This window comes from Chiloscyllium plagiosum, unplaced genomic scaffold (genome assembly GCF_037043375.1).
Source record: "Chiloscyllium plagiosum isolate Xiang-an unplaced genomic scaffold, Cpla_swu_hap1 HiC_scaffold_38, whole genome shotgun sequence".
Lineage (NCBI taxonomy): Eukaryota > Metazoa > Chordata > Chondrichthyes > Orectolobiformes > Hemiscylliidae > Chiloscyllium > Chiloscyllium plagiosum.
The window spans coordinates 89,865,815-89,883,425 of NW_028270176.1; the positions used below are offsets into that span (position 1 = coordinate 89,865,815).

The following is a 17,611-nucleotide window of genomic DNA, read 5'->3' on the forward strand; positions in this document are numbered from 1 at the left end:
CTGAGATAACTCATTGTCAAAGACCTTGGCTTTGTAGTAAAGTATAGGATAGATATTCCCAACGGAGAATTCTGGACGCTGTGAATGTCCTACACAGTCGAAAACCGTAAATCACTGTCTCCCCTCAGTGTAAAATTGCAAAATCATTATCTCCTACTCGCTTCCTCACTATCTAAGTTTGGAACGCTAATCCACCTGAGTATCCTGCATTTTGTGAAGGTGGTGAGTTTTGGGTTCAGCTTTCCAGTTATTACCGTAAGAAGATAAGCCCTGGGCACAGGAGAGGCAATGCAGCCCTTCGAACCAGCTCCACCATTTAATACAATGATGACTGAGCTCAACTCGCTCTCAGCTGGATTTTCCCGCCTGCCCTCTCTCACCCTTCAACTCATTGCAAATGAAACATCTGTATCTCTTCAGTAAATTTGCTCATTGCCCAGGCATCCACCGCATTTTGAATAGGGAATTCCACAGATTCAGAACGCATTGAGATAAGTACATTCTTCTTCATGAGAATAGAATAGAGTCCCTATAGTGCAGAAACAGGGTAATCATCCATCGAGTCCACACCAACCCTATAGTGAGCATCCCATTTAGACCCATCCATTCCCTGTAACCCTTCTTTCCTGTTGTTAATTGTCTAACTGGCACATGCGTGGACCCTGTGGGCAATTTAGTATGGCCAATCCATCAAACCTGCACATCTTTGGACTGTGGAAAGAAACCGGAGCACCCAGAGGAAACCCACGCAGACATAGGGAGAATGTGTAAACTCCACACAGTCGCCTAAGGCTAGAATCAAACCCGGCTCTCTGACGCTGTGAGGCAGCAGTGCTAGCCACTGAGCCACCTCTCTTAAACTTTGCTGCCCCTTATTAACCTCCCCACCCCCCAATTGGCTGAATGTATATTCCTTACGTCAGAACTCAGGTTGTCTAAGCAGATGTCTCAGTAAAACCCAGTGACAGCCCACATGTCCTGCGTGTCTGAATGGGGATCCAACACCCTCTAGCCCACAATTTTCATTCACTTTCCAGAGGCTTCATGGGGACAACAACTCCCACAATCCCTGAGGCAGGGACCACACGTGTGGGGAAACCTGGCATTGTACATGTACAGAATATGGGCGTGTTCTGGAGCATTTGTTTTGGGTAACTAGCAGAAAGCATTTCACACTGATTGGCTGGAGAAGGGACGCATCTACTTATAGTATTGATCGGTTTGGGGGGGGGGTCAATGTGCCATCACACCCACGTGGAACCAAGTTCCATCCCCAACTTGTTGTAACGCTGCAAATCGACCTATGGGGAACGAAGAAGGATCTGACCCATTCCCTCAGACTGAAGGTTCCTCTTCTGTCCAGGATCAGCCACCTCCCTTTCTGTTTCCTATTGTTCCATTCTGCTGTTACATTATTGACTTGCAGCAACTGAAGGGAAAGGAAGTGAACCCAGAAAGGGTGCAGCATCTAACCAGGGACGGGAAGTGGTGGCATGGATCTGTTTATCAGCAACTCCATGAGAATGTGGAGGGTGTACATTAGGGGGTAGCAGAGGCAGAATGGTGGGAGAGAGTAAGTGGGCTGGAGGGTTACAGCTTTGGGGGAAGAAAGGGGAAAAATATTCCAGAGAAATTAGAATTGTCTGTTCTGAATTTCTAATCTGTACATATTCCTTTATACAGGGTGCTAAATGGTGAAGATTTGCAGACTGAAATCTCAAAATCATGTGCAGATCGTGATTAAGTTAACCAGCATTTGAAGAACCAAAGATAGAGACTCACTCGGCCAAAATCCTGCAACACTCTCCCTCCCAGTATTGTGGGTCTCTCTGCACCAAATGGACTGTGAATGGTTCAAGACAGCAGCTCACTACCATCTTCACACGGGTAACTAGAGATGGGGTTTAAATGCTGGCTGAGCCAGTGATGCCCATATCCTGGAAATGGTTTCTATCTCTAGTTGCTGAAACGCGGTTGATGTTCCTGCAGGATGATGAGGGATGCTGAGTGCACCCTCCAGGAGGCAGCACCATCACATTACCCCTGTCTACACCCACACAGTAACACAGCAACGTCACTGAAACAAAAGGCAGTGAAACCAAAGGAGGACTTCGCTGAATTTACCTCGAAGAACTATATCTAAGGGGATTGGAACACAGCAGGAACAGGTGACTGAGCTGGATGGTCAGCTGGTTCCCATTGGTTGGTGGAGCAGGATTGAAAAGCCGAATAGCTGCTTCCTGCTATCTCCCAGGTATGTATATAGCCATGGAGCCCAAGTAGGAAGAAGTAGGCAGGGCAGGGATTCTCCATGAGATTGCATCAGTTTTCAGTGAGGGAAGGTTTGATGGATTTTATTTAATATTTGTCTTTTACATTTAAAAAAAAATAAATTTGCAAACCTTGTATTCAGGTTTATCCCAGAATAAAAGTAAAAGAATCGAAACGATCTGAATATAACAGTTTTTGAAATTTCAAACGCCCTGTAAAACAAAATCCTGTCTATTCCCGGAAACCATCACTTCCCAGTTACTCAAACTCCAGGGAAATATTCCCTCCCTGACTGAACCTTTGGTTTGATTTAACTGCTTTTCAGTTCTTGTTCTGTGAGCTGTGAAGCGTTCTTTTTCGCCCCCCCCCCCCATTTCTCCGACCCAGAAATTATCTCACACAGCTGTGCAACCTTCCCACCATCAACATCATCATTACTCCATTTTGCTTTTTGTTACCAGCAGTAAGCTACCCGTGTAACCAATTGAATATTTCCAAACAAGACCCCTTACAGGCAAAGCAAACCATTACAAGTGACAAAGTGAGAAGGGACTAAATCAAGGTAGAGTTGTAGGGAGGGGGCAGCGACAGAGATAAAGCACGTATCCCGTGCGGTGCCCACCTCTGTCTAAAGGCATTGAGAGCATTGATACACACCACATGCTCCTTCTCCAGGGACACCCTGCTGTGTAGCGTTTATCCTCAATCATAGAATAAAATCCCTACAGTGTGGAAGGAGAGCATTGGCCCATCAAATCCCTGTAATACTGCATTTCGCATGGCTGATCCACCTAGTCTACACATTCCTGGACACCATGGGCAATGTAGCACGACTGATCCACCTAACCTGCACATCTTTTGACTGTGGGAGGAAACAGAGGACCCACACTATCGTGGGCAGAATGTGGAAACTCCACACAGGCCGTTGACCAAGGCTGGCCTCTGACCTTGTACCTGGTGCTTTGAAGCCGAGTTGCTTCAATCCCAATATAAATCAAAACAGATAATTCCTGCTCATTGTCACATTGCTGTTTGTGTAGCCTTGTGCTCAGAGAGACATCCTGAGGTTCAGAAATGGGATTATAAATTCAGTCAACTCCAGCCCAGTTAATGTGGCTAACACCAACAACAACATCAATATTCCAACAGTGTCATCATATACAAGGTCCGGTCCTGACTCTGATTAAGAGTAACTGCAGAATCAGAGTCCTGCAGTGATGTGTGAACTCTACCCCACACGGAGCAGAGGGATGACCACTTCCCTGTGTGCACTCACTGGTCTCTCAGTCATGTTGAAGATGCAGCAAATCCCTTGTCACACTGAGAGGTAAACAACTCCTACCCAGTATGAACCCTCTGGTGTATCAGCAGGAGGGATGAATCACTGAAACCCTTTTCACACACTGAGCATCTGAATGGTCTTTCCCCAGATTGGGCTCACTGGGGTCTCAGCAGATCAGAAGACTGGCCGAATCCTTTCCCACACGTGGAGCAGGTGAATGGCCTCTCCCCGGTGGGAACGCACTGATGTCTCTGCAGGAGAGAGATTTGAATGAATCCTTTCTAACACATGGAGAAGGTGAAGAGTCTAAATCCTCTGTGCCCTCTCTGGTGCCTCAGCAGATTGCAAGAGTGAGTAAATCCCTTCCCATACATGGGTCAGGTGACCAGCCTCTTCCCAGTGTGACTGTGTCAGTGAGTGTCCCACTGGGAGGGGTAAGTGAATTCCTTCCCACAGTCCCCACAACCTCACCCTGGTCCCGTCATAATGGTGTCTTCCCAGATCACATGACCAGTTAAATCCTCAACCACATGCACAACACGAATGGTTTCTCTGGGCTGGGAATGCTGCTTTCCCCTTCCATATTATGTATAATGTTCGGGACCTGCGAAACTGGGTGCGTTAAATGTGATGTTAAAGCTGAGTTTCCCATCTGTGAACTCTCTCTCTGTAAAACAAGTTTATCTCCTTCATTACTACAGCTCCCAACACCAGCTCTCCCTTTAGTTCTCCTGAAATTCTAAATTTGGACTAATGCAATAATGTGGCTTTCTCTCACTTGTTTCTGAAAGTAAATTAGGATGATTTTGAATAACTGGACTTTACTAGCCAAACTCGTTCCTACTCTATCATATACGACTTTTAACCCATGGGAAATGTGTTACCAGCTTTGATAACCGTTATAATGCTCTGACCACTTCTATGGAGTCGGTATAAGTTGATTCTAACAATTATCAATAGATTGTATCTAAACAGGATGCCCACACAACAGTAGGCGCTCTGACACTCAATGCCTGTAAGTTATTTTTCTTAAAGCCCCACATGTGTCTGGCAATCTGGCAATACAATTGAAGATAGTTTATATAGTAACCTTACAGTCTTAGTTGCCAATTCCAATCCATGAAGCAGTCAGTAACATTCCCCAGTGAATTGAATTCTATTAGCAGCTTTCTCCTGTCAGGAGAGATTGAGGAGCATGAAGCTGTCTTCTCTGGAGGACTGAAATATGAAACACTTGAAATGAACAAAATTCTTCAAGAGCTCAATAGGATAGATATAGGACGATGTGCACCCTGGCTGATATGTCTTGAATGAAATAAGCACTAACTGCGGTGTCTTTACCCAGCATCCCCTTTAGCTGCATAAATGTTCAAGATTTATTTGCTGCTCTAATTCCACTCTCTTATTGAATCCCATTTGTAATGTTGGTTGCCGTGCAAATTGGTAACATTTGATTCAATCTATCCTGAAACCTCTCTGTATCTGTGTCTCGCTTTTGTTCACCAAGACCCTCATTCAGTCTGACCTCTTTACAAACCCTGCCCTGATATTTCCCTCGAGGGCTCAGAAATTAAATGTCCACAGAATTGTTACTGCACAAAAAGAGGCTGATTGGCTCATCAGCTCTCCAAAGGATCACCTCACCGAATGCTATTCTTCTACCTTTACCCCATAAACCTTCCCATTCGTCCTCTTCCAATAACTGTTCTGTTCAATTCTATTCTCTTCATTATACCTGGCTCCAATTGTACTCTTTGGCAGTGCATTCCTGACCATAAACTTTCTCTGCATGAAAACACTTTGTATCATGTTACATGTGCTTCTTTTGTCAATCCCTTGACATCGGTGCCTCCTCATTATTGATTCTTTCATGAAAGAGAGCAGTTTCTCCTGGTCTACTCTCAATAGATCCCTTTTGGAGGTATCTTTACCCAGTATCCCTCGGGATGGTGAATATCATCTCTCGCGGTCACAGGAGACCAGTGCGAGACTGTTGCTTTCACTGTGCGGCTGGGTTCAGGACACCATCCAGCCTCACTGTACTCCAGCGAATACACACTGGGGAGAGACCATTCACTTGCTCTGAGTATCGGAAGCAATTCGCTCAGATATCCAGCTTGGTGAAACACCGGCAAATTCACAAGTAACCACAGCGATTGGATTTATTTTGTTTGTTCATGGGATCACGGCATCACTTGCTGGGGCAGCATTTGTCATCCATTCTGACTGCCCAGAAGATGGTCCAGGGTCAACCCCATTATTCAGGGTCTGGATTCACATGTAGGCTGGTCAAGGTCAGAATTAACACAGTTTCCGAGACCAGTGACATGAAGAGTTGATTTCTGGCCTATTATTTATGTGATGATAATGAATCATTTTTGCAGTTGAATTAAAAGTGAAAGACCAAAATGTGTTTTATTCTGATTGAGCACGTCCTCCTGTTTTCTCAGTTGTTATTGACAGTCTCATCCCCCTCGCACCAGAACCTGTTCCAGAGAGTGTTACAGAAAAGGCAGAATGGTCAGCTGCAGCTGGTCACCTGACCCGTCACTGGTCCCGAAAGGTTCACTCTCCACAGATGCTGCCAGATCTGCTGAATTTTTTTTTTTAATTTCTGATTTCCCAGCATTTGCAGATGGTTAGTTTTTCAATATTCATCTTGTCTGTTGCAGAGGAGTTTATTGATGAATTTAGAGAGTTTTGAATGGCAGAGCAGGGTTGAGGGGCTGAATGTCCACCTCCCCTTCCAGTGAAAGTTGTCCATCTGCAGCTTGTGTCAACATTTCCCCTCGCTGCTCACTTCACATCCATGTCTAACACACTGTTACTGACTGAGCAAACCTCCTGTGTTTGAGCTTAAACCTGCTAATGTTCAGTGTGCCTCTCCTGCCACCCAGGTTTAACTCTCATCATGGAATGTTGTCCCGTATTACTGCGGGAATGCCCACAATGGACTCAGCCTGGAGTCTGTATCCCATGGGATCCACAAACCCGGTTTATTTCCTCCTTCCTCTTTCATTCTGGCTATTGAACTCTCGGTTTCAATCCAATCTCCTGTCATGCTCTTCAACATGCCCATGTGGGTGGACTAGAGGAAGCTGGGATTTAATGATAGGAAGTGGGGATTAGGCGGAAGTACGAGGAGCGGTGACAGCAAAGACAGTACTCATTGTAACGGCAGAGTTTCTCCATGACCCAGTGAGTGGTGAGGCACCTGAGTTTGTGGGGGAGACAGATTCAATCAGGGATTTGGTAAGACACTCAGACATTGACCTGTCCATCTGATTGTTAACTCAGACAGAAAGAAAGATGCACATTTAGATAGCACCTTTGATGACCTGGGGCAATAAAACATGCTTCCATCCCAATGATTTCAACCACAAATCTCTGAAAACACAGGCACAAAGATTAGATTAGATTAGATTACAGTGTGGAAACAGGCCCTTCGGCCCAACAAAGCCACACCGACCCGCCGAAGCGAAACCCACCCATACCCCTACATTTACCCCTTACCTAACACGACGGACAATTTAGCATAGCCAATTCACCTGACCCTGCACATCTTTCTTGTACCAGGTTGTCTCTCAGTCTCCTCTTGAGAAAAGAGTTTTAAGCTGTTTAGCCTTTCCTGGTGATTATAACCTCTGTGTTCCTCTAAGATTTGTGACTGAACCTTTATTTTACTGTTCCTTGTGAGTGATGCCAGCAGCAGAAACAGTTCCTGACCTGTGCGGGTTTCGATTGGAGTATTTGTATTTAAAAAATCATTCTCACCCTCACGTACAGTGTGAAATTGCTGTAAAACAGAAGGAAAGGATTGAGTGAGAACCCACAGAAACACAAAGGCAGCGTGTGTACCTGAGCTGAATGAACCTGGCATGAGGAAAACGTGACAACAATCACAACTAGTTAGAGTCACAGAATCCCGTAGGTGCAGAAAGAGGCTATTCGATCCATCGAGCCTGCAATGAACTGCTCTCCCACCCTACCTCCATAACCTCTCATTTACCATGGCTAACCCAACCCGCTAAACCTGCACACTACAGGCCATGTTAGCACAGCCAATAGAGCAAACCTGCACATCTGTGGGAGGGTCACAGATTACATCCAAATGCTTGAAATTGTGGATGGAGCCTCACGAATATTTGACTCTGATACAAATGCTCTGTTTTTAAAAATAAAAGCTGGGGGAAACTGCAACCAGAAAGATTTCCACTTATCTCTGGAGGAAGAGAATTCAAAACTCGTGCCATTGACCCAGGGAACACAGTGAAGTCACAGAGGTCTGGGAACCATCAGAAATGTGCGGCACGGTGGCACAGTGGTGAGCACTGCTGCTTCACAGCGCCTGAGACCCGGGTTCAATTCCCGCCTCAGGCGACTGACTGTGTGGAGTTTGCACATTCTCCCCGTGTCTGCGTGGGTTTCCTCCGGGTGCTCCGGTTTCCTCCCACAGTCCAAAGATGTGCAGGTCAGGTGAATTGGCCATGCGAAATTGCCCGTAGTGTTAGGTAAGGGGTAAATGTAGGGGTATGGGTGGGTTGCGCTTCGGCGGGTCGGTGTGGACATGTTGGGCCGAAGGGCCTGTTTCCACACTGTAATGTAATCTAATCTAATGTAATCTAAAAAAAAAAATGTAACAGGTTGTGAGCAAGGTGGGGGTGAGACAAGGACAAAAAGACAGTCTGTCACACAGGGGAAGGCAGGAGAGATTAAACAGCAGAAATGGTAGTCCCTCAAGGCCACAGGGAATAGAGTTCGGGATGGGATCGAAACTAGGAAACAAGGAGTGCAGCTGTCAAAGAAATACATTGAAAAACAGATAATAAGAACATAGAGGGCAGAGTTCACAGTCTGAAATTGTTGCTGTCAATGGTGAGTACAGAATGCTGTAAAGCCTGGATAGTTCTATTACAGCCAACACATACAGGAAGGGCCAAGTGGCCGAGGTCTGTGCTGCAACTTTCTGATAAATTTATTCCGACATATCAAGTCTGATGATGCTCATAAATTCTCAAATTCGACTTGAGTTTAATATGCTGGAGAAATGTCAAATAAATCACATTGATCCCATTCTGCAGACTTTAGTCCGCAGCCCTGCATGTTCCAGCATCTCAGTTACATCCATAACCTTTTGTCCTAATGTGATGCTGGTTACTGCCTCTGCCACCCCATCAGTGAGTTCCTGCTCCTCACCATCTCCGAGTGAAATGAAGTCTCCCCTCCCCTTCTTTCTGAGAATTAGTTTCAATCTAAAACCTTCAGTTTCTGACCTCTCTGTTAATGAATAGCTCCTCCCTATCCACTCGATCTAGATTCTTCAGCATTTTATCACTTCAATTAAATCTCAGCTCATCCTCCTCAGAAATCATCCCCAGTCTATCTAACTTTTCCTCAGAGCAGACATTTCCAATCGGAGAAATATTCTGATCAATCTCCTCTCTGGTGTGATCACATCAACCCTGGAATGTGGGGATCAGAAATGTGTGCAGTACTTTAGCTGTGGTCAAACGAGTGTTCCTGACATTTCCCGTGTCACCTCCGTGTTCTTGTGGTTGTCGCTCAGACAAGAAGTGTCTTGGATTTCCCACATGGAACTGGATATGCACTCCATGAGGCTGGGATTCCCTACCATGTGTTTATTTGTTAACTAATCCTAAATTAACTTCAGATTAAAACAAGATTATCAGCTACCCACCAATCAACTTCTTCCATTATACTGAAGTCACCTTACTTGTTAAAAATTTCTTTAAAATTATTACTATCTAAACACAACAGGCTTTAATTTGCTGATCAAGTATTCAGATGTCTCCACTGTTACAATCGCTTGAAGATTATCTTTACCTTCAGCTACATTTGGTCAATTGAACACTGATTGTAAATATATGAATATCAAAAGGACTTGAGTTTTATGATGATTAATCCCAGTCTGACGTTCTTGTTGGTTAATATCTTGAAGAGAACTGTCCTCAGAACTCCAGCCCCGAACCCAGTATAAAACAGTAAACATTATCTCCTGCTGTGGAGGGACAGCCTGTGTTGGTCTGAGTAGGAACACTGAGCAGATTTACCTCAATGACAATTTAATTGGTGACCAGAGCAAGTTAAGTAGGTCCAAATAATATGCATTATAGCACAGAGAGAGGCCCATCAAATCCAAGCTGGCTCTCTGCAGCAGAATCTCACATTCTCATTTCCCATACGTACCCCAAACTCTGCAAGTTTATTTCCCTCAGAACTGATCTAATTGTTTTTATCAATTATTCATCTTCTCCTCTGCCTGCACCACCATAATAGGCAGCATGTTCTGCATATTTCCAGCCAATACAGACAGCAGAAACAATGGCTCATCTCCCACTGTCTCAAAGTGGGGGTGGCGTTTTTGCCGGTTTGATGGTGAGTTTGGGGAGGCGCAGTGGTAGTTTGGATCACTGATCTTTACACTGCTGAGGCTAAACGCCAGCTCACAGACACCTCCTCCTCCTTCCCCCTTGACCATGACCCCACCCCCCACCACCAAACCATCATCTCCTAGACCATCCATAACCTCATCACCTCAGGAGATCTCCCATCCACCACCTCCAACCTCATAGTCCCACAACTCCACACCGCCCGTTTCTACCTCCTGACCAAAATCCACAAACGTGGCTGCCCCGGCCGACCCATTGTCTCAGCCTGCTCCTGCCCCACTGAACTCATCTCTGCATACCTCGACACGGTCCTGTCCCCCTTAGTCCAAGAACTCCCCACTTACATTTGGGATACCACCCAAGCCCTCCACCTCCTACATGATTTTCGCTTCTCCGGCCCCCACCGCCTTATCTTCACCATGGACATCCAGTTGCTATACCCCTCCATCCCCCATCACGAAGGCCTCCAAGCCCTCCACTTCTTCCTTTCCCACCAACCCAACCAGTACCCTCCCGCTGATACCCTCCTTTGACTGACTGAACTGGTCCTCACTCTTAACAACTTCTCCTTCCAATCCTCCCACTTCCTCCAAATCAAAGGAGTAGCCATGGGCACCCGCATGGGCCCCAGCTATACCTGCCTCTTCGTCAGATATGTGGAACAGTCCATCTTCCGCAGTTACACTGGCACCACCCCCCACCTTTTCCTCCGCTACATCGATGATTGTATTGGTGTTACCTCGTGCTCCCATGAGGAGGTTGAATGTTCATCCACTTTACTAACACCTTCCACCCCGACCTCAAATTCACCTCCACTGTCTCAGACTCCTCCCTCGACCTCTCCATTTCTATCTTGGGCGACTGACTCAACACAGACATTTACTATAAACCGACCGACTCCCACAGCTACCTAGATTACACCCCCTCCCACCCTGCCCCCTGTAAAAACGCCATCACATATTTCCAATTCCTTCGTCTCCGCCGCATCTGCTCCCAGGAGGGCTAATTCGAATACCGAACAACTCAAATTGCCTCCTTCTTCAAAGACCCCAATTTCTCCTCCGACATGGTCGACGATGCTCTCCACTGCATCTCCTCCACTTCCTGCTCCTCCACCCTTGAACCCCACCCCTCCAATCGTCACCAGGACAGAACCCCACTGGTCCTCGCCTTCCATCCCACCAACCTTCGGATAAATCGTATCATTCTTCGTCATTTCTGCCACTTCCAGACAGACCCCACCACCAGGGATATATTTCCTTCTCCAACCCTATCAGCATTCAGGAGAGACCACTCCCTCTGCGACTCCCTCGTCAGATCCACACCCCCCACCAACCCAACCTCCACTCCCGGCACCTTCCCCTGCAACCACAAGAAGTGCAAAACATGCGCCCACACCTCCCCCCTCACCCCCCTCCAAGGCCCCAATGGATACTTCTATATCTGTCGCAAATTCACCTGCACCTCCACACACATCATTTACTGTATCCACTACAGCCGATGTGGTCTCCTCTACATTGGGGAGACAGGCCGCCTACTTGCAGATCTTCAGGGAACACCTCTGGGACACCCACACCAACCAACCCACACCAACCTGTGGCGGAACACTTTAACTCCCCCTTCCACTCCGCCAATGACATGCAGCTCCTTGGCCTCCTCCATCGTCACACCCTGGCCACACGACGCCTGGAGGAAGAGCACCTCATCTTCCACCTAGGCATCCTCCAACCACGAGGGATGAATGTAGATTTCTCCAGCTTCCTCATTTCCCCTCCCTCCACTTATTCAGCACCGCCTTCTTGACCTGCAATCTTCTTCCCGACCTCTCCGCCCTCACCCCCTCTCCGGCCTATCACCGTCCCCCTCACCTCCTTCCACCTATCGTATTCCCAGGACCCCTCCCCCAAATTCCCTCCCCCTTACATTTTATTTCAGCCCGCTTGGCACACTAGTATCATTCCTGCAGAAGGGCTTATGCCCAAAACGTCGATTCTCCTGCTACTCGGATGCTGCCTGGCCTGCTGTGATTTTCCAGCACCACATTTTTCAACTCCCGCTGTCTCAAAACCTTACATCTGATCTTCATTCTTATGCCATCACCTATTGAATACAGATATTTTTGTCTGCTATATCTAGGTCTGTTGTAATCTTATACAGCTCTATCAAAAATATATTCGACATCTTCACTTCAAAGAAAATAGCAATTTCTTCAAATCAATCCAGTGACAGCATTTTCTTCATCAGTGAACCACTCCAGTAAGTCTGTACTCTATACTCTGAAGATCACTCATATCCTTCATTGTTGATGTCTATTTTTTTCCACAAACCCAGACGACGCATGTTTTCTGCACAACAGCAGTAGCTTTATTATTGGACAGCCGGCAAGAGTTTCAAAGCATCTCTAAAGTAGCTGAGTGTCTACTTGCAGAGGCTGTTCTTCCTGAATCTCTGCCTTACCCACAGAGACAGTATATTTAATAGGAATTAGACAAAGGCATATCAGTCACATGGGCGATTGTCAATAGATAGTTTAAAGTAGGTAATTATGACCTTACAAAGCTTGATGAATGGCGATGTCCTGTGATAACGTGTGATGGATTACAGAAACTGATTATCGTATTGTTCATGTTTATGTGTTGATGGGAAGAGATTAAGGCAGAAGGGTTCTTCCTTCAGTTAATGGGGGATTCACTTAACCTATGCTCATATGGAGGGGAGGTAAGATAATGGACCTGGAGGCAGTTTAACTGGTTTGTGCCCAGGACTCTCAGTCTTGTCTGGCAAGGGCAAATTCGTCTGTCTGGGGTTATGGTGGAATACACATGTCCTGAAAGAGAAGCAAATTGTGGAACTGGCCCCTCTGTGGTATTTTAATTTCCTCATTCTGACCAGGAATCTGTTGACCAGAATTGGATGCAATGATTGACTGTGATCTAACTAGAGCTTTGTCAAGGGTTAGCATCTTTTCCGTGTACAAAGTTAAAAATCACACAACACCAGGTTATAGTCCAACAGGTTTAATTGGAAGCACACTAGCATTCGGAGCGACGCTCCTTCATCAGGTGATAGTGGAGGGCTCCTGATGAAGGACCGTCACTCTGAAAGCTAGTGTGCTTCCAATTAAACCTGTTGGACTATAACCTGCTGGTGTGTGATTTTTAAATTTGTACACCCCAGTCCAACACGGGCATTTCCAAATCACAATTTTTCCGTGATTTTGTTATCATTCCTCCTATTAATGAAGTCGAGCATCCCATATGTTTTCCTCAAAACAATTTATGTTCTCTCTCCATTAATGATATGTACACTTTGTTCCCCATTCCTGCTGTCCTGCTCTCTGTGTCTGTGCCATTCAAATTATATATTCCCTTTCTACATTGCTTCTCTCAAAATGCATCAACTTACTGTATGTTCTAAAGAAGAAACATATTCCATTCAAAATATCATCTCTCGTTCCACACATTCTACCCCCTGGAAAACAGAACAGCACAGCACAGGAATAATCAGCCCACCATGTCTGTGCGGATCATGATGCTATTCCAAACTAATTCAATCTCCCTGTATATGATCCATATCCCTGACAACCCATGCCTGCTTATGTGTCTGTCCAAATGCCTCTTGAATGTTGTGATTGCTTCTGCTTTTACCAACTCCCAGGAGAGTACATTCTAATCACTCACAACCTTCTGCTCAAGAAATTTGTCTGACACAGCTTCCTTTAAACTTGCAAAGATGTTGTTGGAAATGCTCAGCAGGTCATGCAGCATCTGTGAAGAAAACTCAGTTAATGTTTCGGTTCTGGTCACCCTTCAACAGAAACGTTAACTCTGATTTCTCTTCACAGGTGCTGATTGAAATGCTGAGTTTTTTTCCAGAAACTTCTGTTTTTCTTTCTGGTTTACAGCATCTGCTGTTCTTTCAGTTTTCATTTCCTTTGAACCTCCCCCTCTCCCCTTATATCTATGGCCTCTAGAATTTATCATTTCCACCATGGAAAAAGATTCAGATTATTCACTCTGTCTGTGCCTCTCGGATTATTCCGCAGCCACTGACTTTCCAAAGACTGCAATTCAAGATTTTCCAACCTCTCCCAATCCAGGCAACATCCTGGTAAACCTGTTTCCACACTCTCCAAAGCCTCCACATCCTCCTTATAACGTGGTGATCCAAACAGCACAAAATACTCCAAAGGTGGCCTAATGACAGTTTTATCTTCACTCCCCTGACAGAAGAAAGCTTTATTCCTGATGAAGGGCTCTTGCCCGAAACGTTGATTTTACTGCTCCTCGGATGCTGCCTGAACTGCTGTGCTCTTCCAGCACCACTAATCCCGGAGAAGGCAAGCCTGCCATCCACCTCCTTCACCACATTCAGGGAGCCGTGAACTTGCACCTGAAGATCCCTCTGTATCCCAATGCTGCTCAGGGCCCTTCCGTTTAGTGTATACATTCCTCTTACAATGAGCCTCCCAAAATGTATCATCTCACACTTATCTGAATTAAAATCTACCTGCAATTTCTCCACATAACCTTCCACCTGACCTCTTCCTTGCTGTATCCTTTCACAACATTCTTCATGATTCACAACTTCGTGAGTTTGTACAATCTACAAACTTGCTAATTAAATCGTTAACATTTTCAAACTAATCATTTATATATGACAAACAACTGATGTCCCAATTCTGATCCTTGTGGAACAGCACTTGCCACAGACCTCCAGCCGGCAACTTGCCCCAGCAAAACTGTTGCTGGGAGAAATATCAAAGAGGAGCCTTCAGTTCTGTGCTGTGCAGCACGACCGACGTTTATTCAGAGCTCCTTACTAATGCATGATGGGAGAGTTGCCTCTCTGGCTCCCCCAGCCAAGGCCAGCATTCTGCTGCATTTCCTTCATACGTTCCGGTAATATATCCCCCCTGACCCAATCTCCTGGGTTTGGGATGTCAGCTTAGAGGTTTCTCTGATCCCTTTTCCAGTTTCTGATTCTCTACCGTTCTGCAACTTCACCTCTCAGCTCATGCAGTTGCTTAGCCAGTTCTTTCACAAATTGTTTAACCCTATCCTTACCATTGCACATCTCGTGCCCTCCCACTGCCACACCCTCTGGCAGCTGCATAGTCCATACAGTCACTAATTCAAAGGTGAACAGTCCTGTTTCCTTTGCTGCTGTTGCCTCAGTTTCATTGGCATGATGGGGAGTACTCTAACCCATCCCTGCCTGTCTCTGTCAGGGCCTTAGTCAGACTAGCTGTCAGTGTCTGCTTCATTCCTTCTGCTGTACCTGAGCATTGGGGGTGGTGTGGGAGATGGGATTTCTGTTCAGTTTCAAACAGGGCACAGATGTGTTTAACTACGTGTCCCTTGGTCAGAATTTGCAGGGGAATGCTTGCACCCACTGCGTAAACCTATTTATTAAGATCCAGCAGGATTTCCTTCCCTGGGCTTGGGATGGAGGTGTATGTAAAATCCATCTGTAATTATTCCCATCTCCTTCTGGGTCTCAGCTGCTCGATCCATTTTACCCTGATTGCTTTCTCTGGCTCACACAGTGTACAGACTACACACCTTCGACAAAACCTCGACTAAACGACTACCGCCACCCCGGTAGTGGGTCATCTGATATTGCATGTATCCTGCCCAATATGGTTCAGCCCATGAGATGTTTTTAATAATGTTTGTCTTATATAGTGTAGTGGCACTGCTGGATCATCCAGACTCTGTCGTGTCCTATTATTGCCCCACCCTCTTCCTGCTCCTGTTTCTCCAGTTGTGTGACTGTTTCTAAGAATGTCTTTAAACTTTCCTTTCTCGCTTCTGTAGCTACTGTCACTGCCACTTCCCCAAATGTCTGCACTGTTTCAGTCAGTATTTTACCTGCCTTACCCACATACTCACTGCCCTCTTGGTGTGGAGTTTCTACTTTTGTGAGCTCTAATCTTCATCATTGTTGCTTCACTGGGAAATTTAGCTGTTTCCACTAACTCTCTGACCGGTTCCTCATGCTCTATGTGGCTCCCAGAGGGTGATGTACCCTCACTGAGCCCAGGCCAACACATGATCATGAACAATGTCAAAGGCATGCTGTGTACATGTTTCCTCCCTGTCCCCTGGCTAATGCCAGTGCTTCTTTCAGGGCTTTAGATGGCTCTGCCAATTCTGGATATTACTTACAAAATTCCCACAGTAGTTAAACAATCCTAAGGTTTGCCTTACGCCCTTCACGGAGTGCGTGTGGACAGTTTTAATATCATAGTTTTTGGTTCTGCTGGGACTGTCCCCTCACGCTTCATGATTTGATCTCCCCAGTATGATATCCCTATCTTCCCACTCTCTGTGAGTTAATTTTAAGCCCAGCCTGGATGACCTGACCAAATACTCTGTTTAATATCCAGAGATGTTATATCTCACCGACTGAGGTGATAAGGTATTGGTAAGATCAATGTGACTAACTCCATCAGCCATATACCGGTGGGGTATACTGGAATATTGTGGGATCCCTGAGGTAACTGGACCAAGGTGTACTGTTTCCTCAGCTATCCGGCTTCTGTCAATTAGTAAGGGATACTATGAGTCTGACGATTCTCTGCTTCTCTCAATCTGTCACTGTCACAAGTACTGCCTCCTCAGCCCCAGCTTTGATGGGATCCTGTTTGTATGGGGTGTGAGAGGGTCCTCGATCTTTACAGGATCTACAGATAATAACCCACATTCCTGTTTGGGTTACCCTCACCGCTGAGTGGGTCCTAGCTGTAACTCCCAAGATTCCCTGACTGTCCCACTCTCCCTGCAATTCAGCTACTTTGGTGATGTCGCCTCTTATTTTCTTCCTGTCCCATTACTGGCTGGAGCGTCCCTATCTTATAGTCCAGGTCTCTACATCAATAGTTGCTCCTAATTGTTCTAAAATGGCAACTCCCAGAATGGTCCTTTCCTCAGTTTCACACTCCCATATCTGAATGCATTTTGTCATATTCCTGACCTACATCGGGACAGGTTCCTCCAGCTTCCTCAGTTCCCACTCCGACTGCTCTCATTTTAGTAATTGAGAGGGTGAGGGGTAAATCCATATCGGTAACTGATATAGATGCTCCTGTGTTAACATCATATGTTGCTGGAGCCCTAACAGCGTGTCAATAAATATTCATGGGCTATGCATGTGCACACGTGAACACAGGCCACACACACTATGAACACCTATCTCCCTCTCTCTGCCTACGTTCCTTGTCTATATGCCCTTTTCTGCTTCCCTTGCAACATTGCGAGTCTGGTTCCCCTCCCTGTACTGCAGCTATTCCCTTGTGTTTCTGAGCTTGCCTCAGCTCTCATGGCCCAATTCAGAATTTGTTTAGAATTATCTCCCACTGGGAGTCCCATGTTTATAATTACAGTTACATGGGGTCCCATGTCATCTTTTAAATACATAAAACAAATTTCATCATCACAGGTTGAGGTTTGGTAATCCCCCATGGTCCTTATACACCTCAAGCTTCCTCTCTGTACGATCCTCGATATTACCCTTGGGGCCCTGAGTCACTAAGGTTATTTTAGCCCATTCAGCCTGTCCCCTCCCCAGTGTGTCCCTGTAATATCTGTAAATGCTTGGAGCCACTGATCGGCTGTGCACTGGGGGGAACCGGCTCCCACCCCCA

The 17,611-nt window shown here is 45.9% G+C and overlaps 1 long non-coding RNA gene across 5 annotated transcripts in view; it reads left to right on the top strand.

Annotated features, from left to right (window-relative positions):
• The window catches only part of LOC148139732 (uncharacterized), a 215,966-nt gene that overhangs the window by 43,510 nt on the left and 154,845 nt on the right, over window positions 1-17,611 (top strand). For 4 of the 5 annotated variants that reach the window (XR_015753576.1, XR_015753578.1, XR_015753575.1 and 1 more), the window contains one exon: window positions 1,684-6,253. The exons of the other annotated variant lie outside the window; for it this stretch is intronic. This is a non-coding gene — a long non-coding RNA (uncharacterized LOC148139732). Of the gene's footprint in view, window positions 1-1,683; window positions 6,254-17,611 lie in introns of those variants that run through there. 5 annotated transcript variants of the gene reach the window in all.